General features: G+C 41.3%; 1 protein-coding gene across 2 annotated transcripts in view; it reads right to left on the reverse strand.

The window, feature by feature from the left end:
- coro7 (coronin 7) overlaps positions 1 to 21627 on the reverse strand; it is a 129262-nt gene that overhangs the window by 20714 nt on the left and 86921 nt on the right. The window lies entirely within an intron of this gene.

Genomic DNA, 21627 nt, shown 5'->3' on the forward strand with positions numbered 1-21627 from the left:
TTTGCACAAAAAACACCGGTTCAATACAATAATACGATACTGAAACACGTCCCCTGAGGGAGTAAGCTGTAGCCAAAGCTTTAAAGTGCTTATCCCTATTCCATTTTATCCTATGCTGGAAAGAAATATTCAAAATCAAAACAGGAAATCGGCATCAGACCTCACAAAGGAAAATGAGAAAACTAAGAAATGATATGTCAAACTCGCTGGTGACTCCTATCACATACAATACCCAAGGAAACTCTTGATATATCATCCTTCTTTAGATAGAGAGATAGATAGATAGATAGATACTCTATTCATCCCCGAAGGGAAATTCACATTTCCAGCAGCATCCCTGAGCTGAGAACAATACAATAATAAAGCAAGAATACAATAAACAAATACCCAGTGTGACGTGCAAATACCCACTGTAGCGTGTTATATAGAATAACTAAATAGTGCTACACAGAATACATATTGCAATAAGATTCGGTAATATGCAATGTAGGTGGTGTGGTTTACTGTGGGCTTTTACTCTGCCGGGTAGAGTTAAAGAGCCTCATGGCATGAGGAAGAAAATATCTCTTCAGTCTGTCCGTAGTACAAGACAGTGACAGCAGTCTGTCGCTGAAACTGCTCTTCTGTCTGGAGATAATGCTGTGTAGTGGATGCGATGGATTGTCCATGATTGACCGCAGCTTTTTCAGTGCCCGTCTCTCAGCTACTGTTGTTAGGCTGTCCAGCTCTTTGCCCACAACAGAGCTCGCTTTCCTAGCCAGTTTATTGAGACGAGAGGCATCCTTCTTCTTGACGCTGCCTCCCCAACACGCTGCCGCATAGAAGAGGGCGCTTGCCACTACTGTCTCATGGAATATTTTCAGGAGCTTTTTGCAGATTTTGAAAGAGGCCAGCCTTCTGAGGAAGTAAAGTTGGCTTTGACCTTTCCTACATAGAGCTTCTGTGTTGGCAGTCCAGTCCAGTTTGTTGTCCAGCTGCACACCCAGGTATTTGTAGTGTATTTATATAAAATACGTACAGTACATGATTTTTTTTTTAAAATTGATGTGGATCGGAGACATTTTTAAAGTCAGTGTCTAACTCGTCCATGAATTAATTCCTTTTCTGGTGGCACAATTGCTTTTAAATGTTGTGCGAGAATATTAGACCTTGAACTTATGGATTCCCCTGTTACGATGAGTATCTTCTCTGTCGGTACTTACTTGCTTTCTATACCAATAATAGGCATTTAAATTTCACTATACAGTATCTTCAAATTTTAACAAATTGTATTTTATCAAGAGTTTGTATGGTCTTTACACCCAACTTTATACACAATTCTGACAGCTTTCTTCTGTATATGAACAGGTGAGCAGGCAGTATATACTGTCAACAAAGAGAAAGGCGAAATCTATCTGCTGTCATTAATATGTCGTAATTTGAGAACATCTCACCAAATAAGCAATGAGAATGTCAATTTTTTATCAATACACCTGAAAAATGGTTTTAAATGGGTAACAATGCTGGCTATATGTGGCATTTGTGTCAAACCCTACAAGTAGGAAACAAGGACTTTGACATTCTTTCAGCAGGAAAATCTCCTTCATCCGCTTATTACTCGCCACCTTTCACACACTACATGTACACTCTTTTGTGCTCAAGTGCATCATCTACAAATTGATCTGTAAGCAAAGAATAGGCTGTTGAAAAAGCAACTTGGTTGACAAACATCAGGAAGCCTTTCTTTGCCGGTGATCTACGAGAGTTTATGCAAAAACGTGTTCCTATGTCCAAGTGTCCCGCAAGGAGCGGGTAAACACCATTCCCTTTGAGCTCCCTCTTCCGCCGGCAGTACCTTATCCCCAAACCAATTATTCCTGACTAAATGGCCTTCCCTTTTCTTTCTGCTCTTATCTGCTCTGTTCCCACAATAAATACACAACAGGGCAAATAGGAACATATTAAGAGCTGCGTTTTATCACTGATAGCGGCTTCTGTTTACAAGGTTTGTTCATGCTTGCCCTAGCCAAAGGCCTATTTTCCCACATGCTTGCGCATAAATGACCACAGAAAAGCACATATTTACATTTCGTAGTACGCAGCCACCAATGCAGCGTAATGATGCATGTGCCGCCAAAGCAGGTTTGTTATGAGCCGGCACAAGTGAGCTGATTGAGGAATCACATGGACCCGCAATATATATATAAATGAAGGAAATCCACTGAAACATATACTAATTGTAGAAAAACTGTGTAGGTGAGCTTCGTATACATTCACAAACATTACGGATAGACCAGGGTTCAGCAGCCAAAAATATTGAAAACACCATTGACTTAAAAAAACTAAAATGTCTTGGGCCACAAAAAAAGCCTTGTATGAAACTTTTTGGGATCAAAATACAAAAGGGATTCATACATAAAGGTCACTCATTTAATATTTATCCTAAACGTTTTTTGAGCCGTGAAAAACATCAAGAATGTTTAATTTGTGTTTGTGCTCCTACAGGACCCATATTTAAAAATCTATTTTTCCTTTCTTCCTTTCCCGTTTTCAAGTATTTTTGAAAAAGCTCCAGGGAGCGGCAAGTTGGTAATAGATGCCAAATATTAGCATCAACTTTAAAAATCTATGTACTCCAATTTTCAGTTGAAAGATTGTAATCACCCTGTGTCAAGTCGAGTCATGTTTATTTGTACAGCCCTATATCACAGGGAGTCTCACAGATTACAGACTATTACAGACTATTAACACAACACCCCCTGATCTAAGACCTACATGAGGGCAAGGAAAAATTCAAAACCTCAGCGTGGGTAAATTAAGAAACCTTAAGAAGAGAACTGCATGCGAGGTAATTCTCCTTTTAGGACGACCAGGCTGCAATGGATGTTGCAAGGGCATCAACAGACAATACACAGATATCATCAAAATGAAATACAAATCTTTTATAAGGAATATAATATTATTGTGTTTTCATCTAATCCTAGATTCAAACAGTTCCGCAGTGGTTGGCGATCGAAACTCAGAGGGCAGAGCATTCCACAGCACAGGGGTCTAACGCTCCTGAACAGGTAACCTCTCTTTACTGCATATTTTTGAAAAGAAGGCTAAACATTTCAGATCGATTGATATTCTGTAAGGTTTTACTATAATAATAGTGAGATCTTTGCTTGTTTTGGTGTAGTTTAACTCAAAATGACATACAAGAATGACATGCAACCAATGACAGAGGAACCTTTTTTTCTTACTTTTAAAAAATGTAAGTAAAGTAAACATTCTTTTTAAAAAGGTTCAACTACAGCTAAAATTGTAATCTTGATAGTGTATTTTATTATTTCTCAGTCATTGCCAACCATAGGGTGAAATCTCACAGGTGGTAGGGTTTTCAATTCCTGACTCGAAGAGGGTTGATTTGATTCTCAATCCGTGTGTCCATGTCACTGTTCATTTCTTCCAAGTCTGTGCATTCAGTAGATAAAATAAGAATAAATCGTAGCTTTGAATCTTAAGTAAAGGTATTTTGACTCCTGAAGACGACAGCCCAAGGATGGACGGAAAGACAGAGATAGGCTTATTCTCTTTGAACCACTAAATCACCCGTTTTTTGTTTATTTTAAGTAGTTTGGATTAAGAATGGCAGCACGGCAACACAGCGGTTGGCACGTGTGTGGCACAGTTCTGAGGTCATGGGATCAAACCGTCCTCTGTGGAATTTCAATAGTCTTCCTGTGCTTGCGTGCGTTTCCTCCAGGCACTCCGGTTTCCTCCCACATTTCAGAACCATGCATGTCAGGTTAATTGGCAGGACCGAATTGTCCCTAGGTATGGATGAGCGAGTGAGTTGTCGGTCTTTGCGTTCACTGTGATTGGATGGGATCCAGTTCAGGGTGTCTCCTTCCCACTGCCTGAAGATCGCTGGGATTGGCTCCAACACCCCCGTGACCCTACTGAGGATAAGCGATGCAGATAATCAGTATCGCTTTAACACTAAACCAGAAAACCATGGTTTAGTTGCAAGAGAGATAAGGGGGGACGTGTGGATATTTTCAACAATAAATTAATAAAATATATTTTTCAAAAGTGTTAGCGACGAATTTAATCATTGATTCATTGTGTCGCACGAATAACACTCAGCATGTTTATCCGATGCAGATAAGAGTGCATTGAAATTTGTTGTAACGTCGATTGGATATGCTTGTAGTACCACTTTGATCCATCAGAGGGTGACTCAAGACCACATGTTGTAGTTTGATGTCCTCTTGATCCTGCGTCAATCTAGTAAGAGTACTTTCGTACGGCAGGTCACCCCAAGACCGTCTTTATAAAAAAAGTATCTTATACAAAGCATGTTTGCTGGTGTATAGAATACATTTGTATGTATTTTTGTTTATTGTTAAGAAATTTGACAAACACTTTAATTTTTATTGTTTTACATTACAGAACATTCCTTTTTTGTGGACTCTTTCTGTCGGTGCAAAGATTTAACGTTTGAATAAAGACGAAAAAATAATAAAAAAAGGGTTTTAAAAAAATCCAATTACTTGATTAATCAAAAAACTGATTCCTTGATGAGTAAAATAAATGTTAGTTGCGCTCCTGGCTATAGAGTAATAATTGATCATAACATTTGGAAAATACACCCGAGCAGGTGGGCAACACTACAGTGTGAGACCAAAACTTCCTTTTAAAGTTTTAAGGATCTTCTCATGTGATGTGGAAAGGGAAATGAATAGAGGCTACATCCACAATTTCCACCACTGTAATTAAATGTGCGCATCCTACCACTACGGCCTGCTGACATCTTTTCAGAACTGGAATCTATTAAGACACTCTGCTAAATAAAATCATCTGGGGCCACATTAGATGCAGTTCCACCGCCACATGAGAATGCAGCGTGGTCACCCACAGTTCACTTGCACACATAAAAGGCCCATCTGGGATCCATGAAGGGAGCAAACGCCCTAAAAAGTCCTGCGTTATATCATCGATCAAAGGTGAAACTAATGTTAAGACGTTGCTGAGAATTATAGGTTGAAGCGACCGAGATCAGTTTCAAAGGACAGGTAGGAGGACCACTACAGATGTTAGGAGGAGGGAGACCAGGCTGGGTTGTCTAAAATGTGGGCAGACCACAACAAAGACTTCAACACTCAAAGCTTTTGATTCGGTTGGTCTACACGAGACCTTGGAGGAAGATTTGTAATCAGACAAAGCCGTTCAGAATGAAAAATGTTTTTCTTTTATTAAGTTTATTAGGCTAAAGTTTTATGAGCAAAGTGCCCTAGGCCGAGAGATACAGAACAAAATATTCTAGCATTTGTCAAGTGTCTAAAAGAAGTTTTTGTTTGCCCTTACTTCTGCAAACATGTCAAACCGCTAGCCTCAGTCGGATTACATGGTCGTAAAAAAAAGGACGCCAATAAGCTATGAAAAACGAGTAAAATAGCTTCCTCGGAATAAAAAACAAAAACAAAAAAACTTCTGTCACAGAGAAAAAGCACACTTCAAAATCCCTATTTTTGCTATGATTGTTAGACACTTGTCCCCCCCTCCAAGGGCAGAGCAGATTTGAAAGAAAACAAATGAACCCCCTTATTCCATTGTGGCGCTAAAACAACTAATCGATGAAATCGATAAAAATTAATTATTGTAAGCGTTGGCAACTTTTACATCACAAGTGTCCAACCCGGTCCTTGAGAGATGCATGCCCTACATGTTTTTGGAGTTTCTCTGCTTCAATAGAGGTGAAGCAAATTTTCAGCTTTCAACTTAAGACATTTGTTAATAACCATTACTTCAACTGGATTAAATAAATAACCAGGAATGTTTCATAATTCATCTTAGATGCATGTGAGTCATGTAATAAGTGTTAATATTGAAATATAATTAGTGTTTCAGATGCCCATGAAAAAAAAAACGTAAGCTGTCAAATTTGCCACAAGGCTATTTTATGTTGGAGTGGGAGAGAGACAGAAAAATCGAGATGAGAGACAGAGGGAGATCACGTGTAGAGCAGATCTGTGGATTTTGGCCCGATTACATAGAGCTTTATCTTCATAAGCACATCATAAGCATAGATAATTTCATCCACAAGCCTTGTGTGTCAAAATGTTTTGTACTGTTTTGGAGGAGAAACTGATTTTCTCCGTGTCGCTTTGTATTCAGACTGTGCAAAATAGGTTTCTCGTGTCCCACAGGGAAGAAAAAACAACAAAAAGGAAAGGTTAAAAGGATAAGGTGACTTCCTGCCAACATAATATGAAGTTGATAAATCCAAAAGTATTTCAGGTCACTGCCTGATTTCGCTTTTATGAGGTTGGCCTTGGCTGAGTTCGCACTTCTTTGAGTTCTTTTTCTGTGATATTATTGACTGATCCAAAGCCTCGCCTGATCCAACGTTATTACACTTGTTTGAGGGTATTGGACACAGATAATGGTTTTAAATACTGAGGTCCGCAACTTCTCTGGTGATCCATGGGTGTTCACTGTGTCTCAGACAAATGTAGGAGGAGAGAGGTATAATCCATTTGTGATCAAATGGAATTCATGAGGGAAGCACAATAAGAGGATCTCCTCCAGGAGCCAAAGGTTGGTGTCAAGTACCCTCTTAAGAAAGTCTACAGGAGGCACAGTCCAGAAATGCTGACAAATGTTGCATGTTCGAGATCGTGACACAGGATTTGACACTTTGTTTTGTTCGACAATTTGTTTTGTTGTTTGTTTATTATAAAACACCGCACAGCATTCAAATACAAAATGACTGATAATGCATTGCTAACCTACCACTAACGAAAAGACCAGGCAAAAATTCAGTCAACGTATTAGGCTAGACATAATTTTTTTAACCACTAACTAGCTAGCTACTACTTGCTGGGGTGAAAAAAGCTGATGTTTTGTTTGTGTGTGTGTTTAAGAGAAAAATGTTGAAAAGAAGAAATTATTTTTTACCTTTGTCACTACATACCGATAAAACTACTGAGCAAAATACTCATGAACGCAATAACATACCATTTTAGCAATCTACTTGGACTTGGCTAGATGCTTATCCTCACATCTATATGGCCACATTTCCACCAGCATTGGTACCTACCGATGTAGCGGCATGACAATCCTAACACTTGCTATTATGAAAGGGCTCGTACCGACATCCAATACTGGCATCATGCCTCATTCCCATCCAAGACAATACTGAACAAGGTAGTCTCATCAGCAAAATGTATAATTGTGTTTGTGGGGTGGATCAGAGAGACTGAAATGTAGAAGGTGTAAAGCACAGGGCACGGTACACAGTGGCAGATGGAGCACGAGAGCCCCAGGTGGGAGAGTTTCTCCACCAGAATCTCTTCAATGATGGTGTTCAACGCTGAGCTGACGTTTAGAGCATCCTGATATAGCTTTTCCATTTCACAAGCTGGCTCAGCACAGTTTGAAGTATATTCTTTATGGCATTATCAGCGGAGTGTTTTTTTCCAGTAGGCAAACTGATGACGGTCCAGTGTGGGGCATAGGGAGCCTTTGATGTGCTGGAACACCAACCTCTCAATGTACCTTCATAACAACAGCAGGCCTATTGTCATTAAGGCTGACCACTGATGACTTCTTATGGATAGGGATGATAGTTGAAGTTTTGGGGCACAATGGTGAAGACCATGGTTTAGAACCCAGCCAGCTGGTCGGCACAGAACCTAAACAGCCACCCTGGGATTCCATCCGGATCGGACTCCTAATTGAACTGGGATTTGAAACAACATCTTTCAAAGAAGCTCATTTTTGGCAGGAATAGAACCATTTCATAATAGTGGTAGTTGTACTTTGTATCTGTACTGATGACTGCTCAACAATTTATTATCAGTGTTGGGCTGAAAATAATGTGGCATTGAACATATTTTAGTAATTATAATTTGTGTTACGATAACGGTACAGATAATGTGTGAAAAAAACCTACAAAGATCCTAAGCCTCTTTAGTTTAAAGAGTGTAAATAATAGTTTTGCTATGTTAGTAAAGGTTGTACATTCTTAGCACAACATACTTGTCCTTTTTGCTTGCAGATGTATCCATGTTTGCGTGTGTTTGTGTGCAGCTAGCCGTGTTTAATAAGAGCAGCAGGCTTGGCTCGCTACTACTCTCAGAAGCCATTTCATTAGATGAGAATTAGGCTTGACACAGGGGAAGAAAAGCGAGGATTGTTGGCCAGGAGAGGCCAGCTGTGGGCTGACATGCTGCTTAAACAAGCTGCCAAATACTTGAGTACAGTATTATACTGTTTTCATCGCTCTGTATTAAAAGTTGTTAAATAATTTGTATGCTTGTGTGACATCAGATTTTTGCGATAAACAGAACTTCAACGCTGATTTTGTCAGTGTTTCTTGGGGTGAGGGTATCTTTTAACAACTGCTAACAGTTATGTTAGTTATATCTTTTGGACTATTTATTGGCTGGGGGACAAATAGCCTTCTTTGGAATTGCAAACCTGGATATTTTTAAAGGGATTATAAAAGACATTTTTTTTTCCACTAGGCACAGAACTATGCAAATATGTTGCAAAAAATTCCATGCAACGGGGGACTCGAGAAATATAGTCTCAAAATTGCCCTATTCGGCGCATGACCTCTGGAGGTGTGTCATCACTACATGAAAAGAATCTTAATGGCAGAACCTGTTCACGCAACATGAAGAGGCAGCTCAAAAAAGACGGTGATAGTAGTGAACAGCGATTGCATAAAGCTCATTTCTGATTGAAGAAATTGGAACTTTGCTTACCCTGACGCTGGGGGCCTCGCGACCCTTTTGTCTGATTTGCGTGCTTCCATTTCTAAAAGCTATGTCAGGTATTTTAAACTGCCACCGCACATGATGTGACAGCTGAGGAAGTCAAAGACAAGACAGGCTGTCTTAAAAATGCATTATACTTATATTTTGCGTCCTATGTGTACAAACACTCTATATATGTTCTGTATACTTGCCAAAATGGCAAGGTTAAACACTAGGACCTTTGACACCATATTTTCTGCAGTGACTGGCAAGCGAGAGAGCAGAAATGCAAGAACCGTGGTATTTTTCCAACACTAGCGGAGCCCCAGAAAAGAAGCGTTCCAAGTTAACTCCTAAGTTTAGCATCAAGGAACCAGCCAGATGACCGTTAAACAACCTGTCGACTGGGAGGTCCTGGGAACTTGTCACTAGCCACCGCCAGGGAAGCGTCGTGGTTGCATCTCACATGCTAATTAGAGGAAGAAGCACATCATGTTTGGATGGGGCGTGAAGGAGTGAGACGAGCAGGCCAGAGCAGAGCTTTTAATAATTTCTTTTTTTTTATCCATTGAAAAACTCTACGACAATACCAACAACTTAATAAATAATGCAGATTTCAACTTTTTCAAGCCCTACATTAGCCATGGTGTGTGCGTATAGAATAGCACTGTGCAACTCTCGTTACTTGATGACATTATAATACGCTCGGTGTACAATGATTTGCACAGGCTACCAGTCAGGAGGGATGATGTCATCAGTCGTGGGCTGTATTTGGTTTTAATTGTGTGGAAAACTGATGTCGCCAAGCACACACAAACACACACAAAACTCAAAAGTGACAGACAGGATGAAGCCGCTTGGCCAATCTTGAAGTGCTCAACAGACGCTCTCGGGTTACAGGTCACCACAAGTGTCGCAAATCTTTTTTGCAGATGATTGCAATCTCATCCCTTTACAAACAATACAAGCAATCATATAGCGATGTGTTTTTATGAGAGTGTATATCGAGGTGGAACACAAACAATATGATGTGCACAAGTAGAGTTATTGGCCCAAATTGTTTTAAAGGGTTAAAAATAATTATTTCCCCGGCTATTCATCTGCATCCTATATGCAGACGGAAGATCCCTTAGCTGAAAGGGAGTCCTAAGTCCCGCGCACACGTATGCCGCCAATGGCAAGCGAAATTAGCCCTGGTGACTGGTGTGCACTTTTTGGAGAAAAATGGCGTGACACCAAAGGCATTGAGTAACAAAAATCTTTGATAGTTTTGGCGCTTGGACGCCAAATTCTGCTTGTGGGCAGGCAAAGGGGAAAACAGCATGTTGCTTTTTCAAATTACACATGTTATAAATACAAGAAACGTTATGTCTGAAAACATTCCAGCTGCCCTTCTGGATGATAAATTAGTCAAAATTTTTTTTAAGATTGAGTCTGCCTTCAAATGTCCGCTAGTCCCCAAAATATAAGGACAAGCAGTAACGGGACACTAAGGCAAGACATCTCCAGCTAGCAGCCATATTTTCGTAATTACCAATAAAAGTTTCAGCTTTCCTCAATAGTGCCATTTTTTGTTATTTTTATTCACTACAGGAGATTAACATTTTGATTGTACTTTATTATTCAACAGTGTACGCAGTCTTAACTTTACATTCCCCGGAATCATCAAAGACATCAATATCGATAATGAAATTGATCAGCCAGGAAAGTTCTGTATTACCGAAGCCAGCATCCTGCTAGCTTTTGCAAGCGCTTCAATAACAAGATTCGCAGTCATGTTTTGAATGTCTTTTAAACAATTAACAGGCGGGTTCTCAAACACGTCTCCAATCCAAAAAGGCTTCTTTGACACAGAATACACTGCAGATATGACAAGGCCTTCCAAATGTTTCACAGGTACACTAAATATGGCGGCACAGCAACAGAGTGGTTGGCATGTCCGCGGTGCAGTTCGGAGGTCATGGGTTCAAATCTAGCTACCAACTTTCCTGTGCGGAGTTTGAATAGTCTTCCTGTGCTTGCGTGGGTTTCCTCCGGGCACTCCTGTTTCCACCCACGTTCCAAAAACATGCATGTCAGGTTAATCGGTCGGACCAAATTGTCCCTAAGTATGGATGAGCAAGTGAGTTGTCTGTCTTTGCGTTCCCTGTGATTGGATGCTATCCAGTTCAGGGTGTCCCCTACCCAATGGCCGAAGATGGCTAGGATGGGCTCCCGCACCCCTGCGACCCTACTGAGGATAAGCTGTGCAGATAATGGATGGATGGACTAAATCTAATCCAAACAAAATGACCTTTTTAAAAACAAGATAATGCACATAACTCAAACGCTATTACTATGAAACTAAAAGGTCCTTATTGTGGAGGCAGAATACGTATTCATTTATTGTTATAATAATAATGAACAATATTTGTCAGTCCACCAAGACATTGGAGCTTCCCCTACAACGTTTTAGCTCAAAATGATGATGCAACATTTTCAATGAGCCTTTTGTAGATTCTTATTTTAGCAGTAACTGGTTGTTTTGACTCACATTTATCAGAAATACCATGCAGACGCAGGTTTTATCTCTCAATCTGCCTGCAAAGCTGAGGGTCTCCACACAAAGCAACAAGTCACCGACTCAACTCCACATGAAACTTTTTCACCCATTCGTGCCACACTGCCTTATCGCTGTCTCCTGGCAATAAACTTCCACTCCTGGTGGATAAGGATCTTTCAAAAGCCCCTGACACACAAGAAGGATAAAGTTAAGCCACAGCTGGGATGACACATGCGGCCCACTTATTAAAATTAAGTGTCTTAAATCACAATCCGTGCCAGAGGATCTTGACGTGCCAGAGAATTATTCCCTTTCTCTGCCCAGCTCGGCCTCACCTTTTCCCTTTTTTTTCCAACCAGCACGGACTGCCTCACTAAATCACTCGTTTTAATGACTCAAACGGGGATAGCCACGGTGAGAAGCACTAAAATCTGTCTCAAGTACCAGCAGATTTACTAGAAGAGGGGCAACAAAACAAAACACGAAAAAGTAAAGAGTAAAATGTATAAATGAGTGTACTATTGTGTTATAAATCAGACATTTCTGTGTGTGTATACGTGTATGTGTGTGGATACGACTTTAAGCTTTGAACTCCATGCCGCTATGTGGGCGGGTTGGAAGGAAGAAAAAGAAAGCGGTTGTTAGCGGCAACCGTGGCTTGGAGTTAAAAAGGCCTCGATGAGATGAGAGTGGGACGGCAGAAGGGACGACAGCACAAGGACTTTTATTGGCAGCCACCGGGCAAACATGCAATTAAGTTGTTTTTGAAAATTCTGTCTTGTATATCTTGATCAGCAGATGGTAGAGATGGTTTTAAAATGAGTGATTTTTTTTGACATCATAAATTCCTGCCATTTTAATGTTGAACAAGTATTTTATTGTATTGATTGTGATAATTAATCAATTATCCAAGTAGTGCTGTACATTATTCCAGAAACCAAAACAAACTACAGACTATCAGAATCTAAATAATTACAGTAACCTATTTTTGGAGTTTAATTAATTTTTTTTTTTAGAGCGTTCTCCATTCGGGCCCCGGTGCTGTGCAATGCTCCTCCCCCCGAGATTCGATCTGCAACCTCAGTGGAAACACACTTCTATTCGATAGCGTATGAATAACTTATATTTTATGTTGACAATATCTGTGTATTATTTGCCATCATGTAGGTTTTAGATCAGGGGATTGTTTCATAATAGTCTGTGGTTTGCAATAATCTGCAATGCAGCTATGTTTTGGTGGTGATATTTTACTGTACTTGTTTCCAACTTCATAAACATACGAATTTGTTAGATAAACAGCCGTCGCTGCACTTTTCTCCCTCAAAGCAATCACTTTTTTATTTTGGTGCTCCACAAACTTATGATAGTCAATGTCCTATTTATGTGCATGTTTGTATACAAGATTGTATATTGCATCCACTTTCAGTGTTGCTTCCTCAATGTGACGTAGATGAGTGATATTTGACCCTTTTCTACCCCAATTGGCTTCTGCCTGAAGTAAAGTGAAGGAAGATTAATTATTTTAATTGCCCCCACTGCAGAATAAACACGTCCCCAATGCAAACCTTTGGCACCTACATGCCTGAACAACATTGACTTTCATTAAATCACCCTGCCTAAAATGGCCATATTGAGTTTAGTTTCTTTGAAGCATTATGTAAGCAACTGTTTGTTGGGTTTAAGACCAACCTGCTGTGCAGTTGACACTGAATGCTAACACAAATACAAAAACAAGCTCGCGTGCACACAGATAAAAACAACCAACAGGCTGATAGTGATAGTTTACCAGGATGGATGTGTGCCTTGACATGTAACTTAGGTCAAATGAGTTGAGAGTGGGCAAAAAAGGGCAAGACTGATATTACACATTCCAATAATTTTTCCATGTATTCTGGAGTTGGTCCCGAACCAAAACGCAGACAAGAAATTTACTATCAGGATTTCAAGATTCAAGATTCATTTTATTGTCGTTAACTTAAAATACCAAAGAAATTCAAAACAGGATATAACAAAATAGAATAATTTTATATTTGTATATATATTTATTTATAACTATATTTATATATACATACATACATACATACATACAAAAAGGGCGTGTTGTATTCGTAGTGTACATCAAGGGGGCGGCTAAGAAGTAAAGTACCAATGTTTTGGGAAAATGAGTGACCTGCAAGGCGTTACCTCAACCCTACGCTATTCTCTCCAGCACACTTTCATCTTAGATGCATAAATAATTTTAGGATCATTTTACATCAGTTCAAAACAGAGACTGAACCAACCGTAAACAAAGCCAGACTCAGAGTGGTTAGCAGAGCATCTGTGATCATAAAAGGCGAATGTCTGTCACTCGTACACAAAAGGCAAAAGTCTGTCACTCGTACACATGCCCCCCTCGAAACTCCCTCGCACCTTCTCTTTAAATGTTGGGCCTCTCAACACCCTCTTGTCTTTGAACATTCCTATCAGAGCACAGTGATAAACTCAAGCCGAACTTTTCAGAAGACGAGAACTCGGATAAGTGCTTAAATCCAAACACACCATGTACATAAAGGTCAGGGAAATTTTGCCCTGATGGGCTTAATCAGAGATGGATGCAAACATGCACATTTGGTAGATTAAATCTGGTTAAATCCATGATTGGCATAATCCAGAAAAAGCTAACAGCCTGCCTGTCAAAATAGTCAAGTCAAGTCAGGTCATGTTAATTTGCATAGGCCTTAATCACAAGAAATCTCAAAGAGGTGTGCACTATTACACCATCCCCTGATCTAAAACCTAAAAGAGGGCAATGAAAAAGTCAAAACCTCAGCATGAGGAAATTAAAAAACATTGAGCAGGGACCGCACCATAGCTAAAAGTCTTGAAGTCAAAGTAAGAATGACAGTTTATTAACACATTTGGTTTAGTAATAATAATAATAATAATAATTTCCGTCTATTGTCATTCTGTGTAACAATGTACACAGAACGAAATGTCGATTGCACCTGACCCGTTGTAGCGAGCCGATGCAGCCGCAGCCAACAGAGGGCGCCGCCGACCACTAGTGAAGTATTTAATTCTACAATCTGTAGTTAACCAAAATCAAAGCTTTTACAGAGGGTATGAAACAGCCACAGTAAAATAATGTGTCAGGACTGTACACAGCACAAGTGTTTTACAAACTACTATTTAGCTCCAACCTAATTTCTATCTATCCCTCAAGAGAAGACAAAATAAGAAAAAAAACCAGGAACAGCAAGGTTATATAGAAGTGATCCAATTAAATTACAAAACACATAAAACAACAAAAAACAAATACCGTATTTTCCGCACTGTAGGGCACACCGGGTTATGGGGCGCACCCCCAAATACCAATAGTTTTTGGTCCTATATCTTCCATTGATAAGGCGCACCGGATTATAAGGCGCTACAATGGGAACGTCGACAAAACAGTCAGATGATTTAGTCAAACTGATTACCCCCTTAACATTCCCAAAGCTTGCAAAGAAGCAAATACGTGTCGTAGACACGTGCGGATGCGGTGTCCGTACGATGTCACTCAAATGCATCATTTCAAATATCATTCGGAAGGTTAAAGTCTTGGAATTCAAGAAATGCCAACCATTCCTTAGTTTCTATTTTCTTTTTCGCTCGCAACTTTACTGTGCATATGACAATAAACACTTGGAATTGAGTTTAATTCACTCAACTCATCACAGCAACATCAAGATCGTTCTAAAACAAGATACCGGGAAAATATAAAGCCGCATAGCTCACCTAAGTTCTCACGTTCAATAATGATACGCAACTATGGTCTTCTTACAACCGTGAGTGAAGTAAATCCAGGAGAGTAAAATATTTACAAATATAGACTAATGAAACATGTTTCTTTATGGCGTAGTTTAGCAAGCTTGCTATTCACAGTCATCTTTTTCGGCCAATTGCAGGGTTTGTTTTGGCCCTCTAGCCTATCCGAGGCTCCGAATAACTTCAGCCAATAGCAATCGATTTAACGGATGATTGACACATCTTTTTCGGCCAATTGCAGGGTTTGTTTTGGCCCTCTAGCCAATCCGAGGCTCCGAATAACTTCAGCCAATAGCGATCGATTTAACGGATGATTGACACATCTTTTTCGGCCAATTGCAGGATTTGTTTTGGCCCTCTAGCCAATCCGAGGCTCCGAATAACTTCAGCCAATAGCGATCGATTTGACTGATGATTGACACATCTTTTTCGGCCAATTGCAGGGTTTGTTTTGGTCCTCTAGCCTATCCGAGGCTCCGAATAACTTTAGCCAATAGCGATCGATTCAAATAATGATTGACACATTAGTTAGCCAATGAAACGCCGGTATATAAATCCCAGCATACACCGCGGACTACTCCACGTTCGGGGGAAAATCGAGTCGGCGGCTGTTGCGTAAGTTGCGAGACCTTGCGATTTAATATTGAGCCATATATAAGGTGCATGGTCAGCTTTTGAAAAAAATTAAGACTTTTAGGTGCGCCTTACAGTGCGGAAAATACAGTAAATAAAATGGTCTACAACGGTCTAAAAATACACCCAGTAAACATTTAATCATATTACATCCAACTGATCCCCATGTATGGTTTCTATATCTAATGATTATACGTATGAGCATCTTTCGAACATTATTTTTAAGTTTCATTTTGAGATGGTACAGATTATTAGACTCTGACGGTTAGGGCCTGGTCACACAGCCTTTTGCGTCTGTATCGCGGGTAAAATTTTGCGATTTTTTTTTTGCCCGTGGTTGCCCGCGGTAGAAAATGCGCAAAATTGGCCAACCCGCTGTTCATCCGTGGTATGACCGCAAAACAGACGCCGGCGACTGTTTCGCTTCCTCATCGCGTCAGTTCCACGTCCTTTCCGTGTGTGGACCACGGGTATAAAAGCTGCCGAGCCGGGCTGTAGAAATCATAACCGCTCAAGACACAGTCCCGTGAAGATAAAGATTTCAAGCTATGGTACCGAAGAAGAAGCCAATATGTTATTATTGTAATAGTTTTTCATTTTTATTTTATTATCTTGTTATGAAATGAAAAGAAATGTCAAAAAATAAAAATGGATTAAGACGAGGTCACTACAGTGACGGGGATCCATGTTCACCTCTTGACGTCTCGAGCAAAACTGACGTGTGCTCGGCAAATCGCGCTGTATATACGCGGAGAAAGGCGTTTGACCGTCACACGCGTTACACACGCTAATTCACGTGATAACGCCGCGATACAGGCGCACAACAAACGTGCTATGACCGTGCTCCACCCACGATTACCCGCAAAAATTCCGCGTCCTACCCGCGTGTAACCACGCCTTGGCCGCGGCCGTAGCACGTCGTTCCGCGTCGGTACCGCGTCATATCCACGGCCGTAGCACGTCGTTCCGCGTCTTGACTGCGTCATATCCGTGTGTGTACCACGTGTGCCGCCCGCGGTTACCCGTGGTCTAAAGTTTTGAGCAGCGCAAAACTTTTTCGTGCGGCCAACCGCGTGTGAATTTCTTGCCGCGTGTAAAGCACGGCTGTATCTCGATCTCAAAGCGTCCAACAGCGTCTGCTTTACGGGCAGAAATTTCTGGTCGTGATTCAGCCGCGATACAGACGCAAACGGCTGTGTGACCGGGCCCTTAGTGGCAAAGTATTCCACATCCCTTGTGCTTTAACTGAAAAGCAAATCTGTCGAAAGTTAACAGAGAGGATGATCGAGTTCATTTGTCAGTTTGTCTCGCAATTAAAAAGGAAGCATTTAGCAGGACTTTGCAATATTTTTTTCACATTGTAGTGTCTTTTGGTAACAGTAGAGTAAGGCAAGTAGGTCACGTCTATTTGCATTATAGGCTCGCTTTCACACGAAGCAAGACAAGTTCTGCTTTGAGAACATATTTACGATCGCCATCGTTAGCCCGTCCGCAGCTTCCTCGGCGCGTTTGGCTGTTCCCACAAAAAGCTTTTCCCTAGCTAGTGCGCTGCTGGGGCGGCAGGATCCGGCCTCCATCTCACAAAAGCCCACACATGCTGCCGTCTGAGTACATTTAGGCGTGACGGGAAGACGCGCTGCAAACACACATGAGCGTAAACGCAAATGCGTATGCAGATAAGCCAACTAAATGGCACGCTCTTTAGCCTGACAGGAATGAAGAGTTGGGGTTTAACTGGGCCTCCATCAGGAAATAATCAACAAAGTTCATTCCCAGGCTTTTCGCACCCATTGTGCCAAGTATGAAGGCCGACCTGTGAGAGGTAGCAAGGTGCCATGGGGCATTTGGATAGTTGGAAGAGAAATCACTTTAGCTTAGCTCTTTTGAACTATTAGTTCTTACTTTCTCTGGCATGTACAATGGTATTGCGACAAAAACATTAAAACGCCGAAGTGGTTAACTGAGTAGACGCTACACAAGCATTTTACAGTTTCCCTTTTGGCATCTTGCAGCCCAGCGGGATGACGGCACTTGCAGCCGCGCTGGACCACACCATAAAAATGCAGAGCACGCTTTGGTGCAAGTGCTTTTTGGCTGTCCTTACCACGACGCTATTGGCAATCGGGGTTAATAGCAAATAATGCCGAACCCTTGTTGAGCTCGACATTCAATGCTTGAAGGAGCTAAGAAAAAACTTGTGGCTGTCTCAAAAGGAATGGAAATACTGCATTTACTCAAATATACTAAGGGTGTGTCACTTAAGATAAAGTATGGATGCGGCACATCTGCAAGTATTTCACTAAGATATTTTCTCATATTGCCACGCAAACATAGAGAAACTAGCGTAGATTCCTATGAACAAAAAACACGTGGTCGCCAGTTCCAAGCAGCACGCAAGGGTGAGATAAAAAAAAAAAATCTGTATTAACTCTCCATTGGCGCTGAGCATGAGCCACGCATGTTTGCGAATCTGTAAAACTCCCTGAGGGATGAGGAATACATGACCCGAGAGACTGGAGTGGGAATCCTTTTTATCCACACCTGCAGGCTTTAACTAATGGAAACAGATAGACAAAATATACATTTACTTTATATTTCTAATGTTCATCCCCGATGATCAGAGTGTTTTACACCGTGTAGTAAGCTGCCCCTAATGATGCATTGGAGAACAGAAAAACCCTAGTATTGGGTCATATTTATTTTAAGTGCAATGCATTTGGAATAGTTTTTCAAGTAATTTGCGATTATTTTGCAACATCTAAAACGGACATTGTGTATTGTCAAATCTGCTGATAAGAGAACGATAAAATAATTTCAAGCAATTTTTTTAACTGTGTCATTTAAAATATTTTGTTGAACAAAGCTGATTGCTTAAAACCAAAATGTACCGTATTTTCAGGAATATTAAGTGCACGCTAAAGTACTAATCTTCTTCTAAACACGTGGTGCACCCAATCCTGCAATGCGCTGTGTGTGTGATGTGGACCTGAAGGAGAGGACACCATGAGAACGTTGAGGGAGAAGAGTCAGCGTTGAATTCTTATAAAAGAAGGATTATGTTTAAGTATGGCCATATCAACACGTGTGTGTCTTAGAGTGAAGAGTGTTATTTACTGAGTATGGGCATATCATATGAGTTTTCAGATCATCATGAAATATGGAAAAAGCTACGTTCTGCCATCACTGTGCCTCATTTAGTGCCCATCTCAAATCCCCCGCGCATTTGATGCATTTTGCAAGCATCTCTACTAATGATCAGCATTTTGCTTTTGGCAGCTAGTGCAATCCCTAGTGCAGTTATTGCATCGCAACAGTATCGTTTGCATTTTTGGGCGTGCATTTTTTCTGACGTACATATCTGCAAAAAACCTTAGATGATAAGGTGAGATCAGGAAAATACACTTCGCCATCTTGAATGGTCACCTGATTCAAAACACAATCACCATAACTTCAAGAATCACTAAAAATGGCATGTGGTATGCGGGGGACAGCGTCAACTGATGATGGTGGTGATCACCAACGGCATCTCACTAATGTGGCCTCACCTGAGCGGGGCTTAACAGTCAATGTGAAAAACAAGTGAGGCTAATGAACTCTGAGCTTGTCGTTATCCCGCCGCGAGGCCTGACATAGGAACTCCAACCACTGGACTGGACTGGACTGGTGTGAACTGGCCATTCAAAGAAAGGCTGTAAGGGGCATGGGAGCAATGGATGACCGATGTAGACCACAGTTTCAATAAGAAAGTAAGGTAGCGCCAGGCGAGTTACGCCACAATTTTTTAAGTGGATAGTAGACATTAAGGCTAACGTGTTTACCTGCACCGTTGTTCGAGCTTTCGCAAAAGTGAGCATTGTTACCAAGATAACAAAGTCACTCTGACAATGACAAAAGTGAACCTAGGATGTTTGATGTGGATTTAGCGCAGCTCCTCAATTCAGATATAGAATATGAAGACTTCGATAGGTTAGATTGAGATTGAGAATACCGACTAGAGGACGACCAAACTCAGTTTTGCTCTTACTCTAAACACACGTGTGTGTGTATGCGTTTTTGGTGTAAGGTGGACAAAATAGAGGATATCATGATAGCAAATGAAACCATTGCAACCTGGTCATTCTGGTAGAGAGATTGCCTCATGTACGCTCCCTTCTCAGGGTTTCTTAATTTTCCTAAATATGTGGTTTATTGAACTTTTCCTTGCACTTGTGTAGATTTCTGGAAAATATAATAATCAAATACCCGTTCTTTATACCTTTTCCCCGCGTTATAAACATTTTTTGATCATTTCAAATAGTGAACTCGTTTTGGGTCAGAGCATGGTCTTGCCCCAAGTGGAGGAGTTCAAGTATCTTGGCGTCTTGTTCACGAGTGAGGGTAGGATGGAACGGGAGATCGACAGACGGGTCGGTGCAGCGTCTGCCATCATTCGGACCCTGTACCGGTCCGTCGTGGTGAAGAGGGAGCTGAGCCGAAAGGCAAAGCTCTCGATCTACCGGTCCATATACGTTCCTACCCTCACCTATGGTCATGAACTTTGGGTCATGACCGAAAGAACTCGATCCCGGATACAAGCGGCCGAAATGAGTTTCCTCCGCAGGGTGGCTGGGTTCTCCCTTAGAGATAGGGTGAGAAGCTCAGTCATCCGGGAGGGACTCGGAGTAGAGCCACTGCTCCTCCGCGTTGAGAGGAGCCAGTTGAGGTGGCTCGGGCATCTAATAAGGATGCCTCCTGGACGCCTCCCTCGGGAGGTGTTCCGGGCATGTCCCACCGGCAGGAGGCCCCGGGGGCGGCCCAGGACACGTTGGAGAGACTACGTCTCTCGGCTGGCTTGGGAACGCCTCGGGGTCCCGTCGGATGAGCTGGAGGAAGTGGCTGGGGATAGGGACGTCTGGGCTTCCCTTTTAACGCTGCTGCCCCCGCGACCCGACCTCGGATAAGCGGAAGACAATGGATGGATGGATGGATGGCATTCTCGTCTTGCCGATTTCGGCCCTAATCTGGATTGTCTCCGTCACTAGTAGCAGATGACAACGTCATCGTAGATTCCTAATAGTGTCGGGTACACTAGCAAATGTTATAATCCATCAAGCATTTATGTCAGTTTCTCTTACAGTAAAATCTTCTGTAGAACTGATGAAGTCTGCAAAATCCTACACTGTTGATAAGCAACACAAAATTTACTGCAAGTGGGGAAAGATCCACGTAAAATGCCAAATTGTTTGTGTTGTTTATTTGGTGAATAAAAAAAACTTACACAAAGTATCTTTTTTTATCTTACATAATCAGTGTTGCTAAATAGGTGCCATGCTGTGTTTGTAAAGATTATTATTGGTTAATAAGGGGAATACCATTATTAATGATAGGAGCAATTGGCTGAGGTTTCTAGTTAGGTAATCAGGTAACCAAAGATAAAATTCATGACGTGTTTCTCCCAAGAGACGGTTTATTTTTGTTATGTTGGTTGAGCAAAACGTTTTCATTCTCGTTTTGAGTAAGTATTTGTGAGTTGTTTGAAAAGGCCTCTACTAAAGTATTGCATGATGGTCAAAGCACGCATACACATGGTTGTCATCAAGGCAATGACCCGCAGCCCTCAAAGACTCAATCAATAATTGTCTGCAGCAGCGGAACTCAAAAGTGCTCCTTCCCGGGAATTTGAGGGTGTGGCTACAAGTGCCACGCGCCAGCGCCTCTGACTGTTTGATGGCTCTCTCCCAGCAAGAGGGCCAGAGACATTTTTAGCATCAATGATTCTTACAACCATGACTTCCAAATAAGAAGCGACATAACTGAGGACGCAAGCTTGAATTCAGCAGCACTGCAAAAATCGGTCACATCTAAGGCAAGCCCAATCTGTATAGAAGACGTCAGTGTTGATACTAAAGGAGACACTCTGACAGGTAGTAGCTGTAACGAAACTATGTTGCAGCT

This window comes from Urocampus carinirostris, chromosome 1 (genome assembly GCF_059441175.1).
Source record: "Urocampus carinirostris isolate Australia breed hairy pipefish chromosome 1, RoL_Ucar_1.0, whole genome shotgun sequence".
In the NCBI taxonomy this organism is placed as follows: Eukaryota; Metazoa; Chordata; class Actinopteri; order Syngnathiformes; family Syngnathidae; genus Urocampus; species Urocampus carinirostris.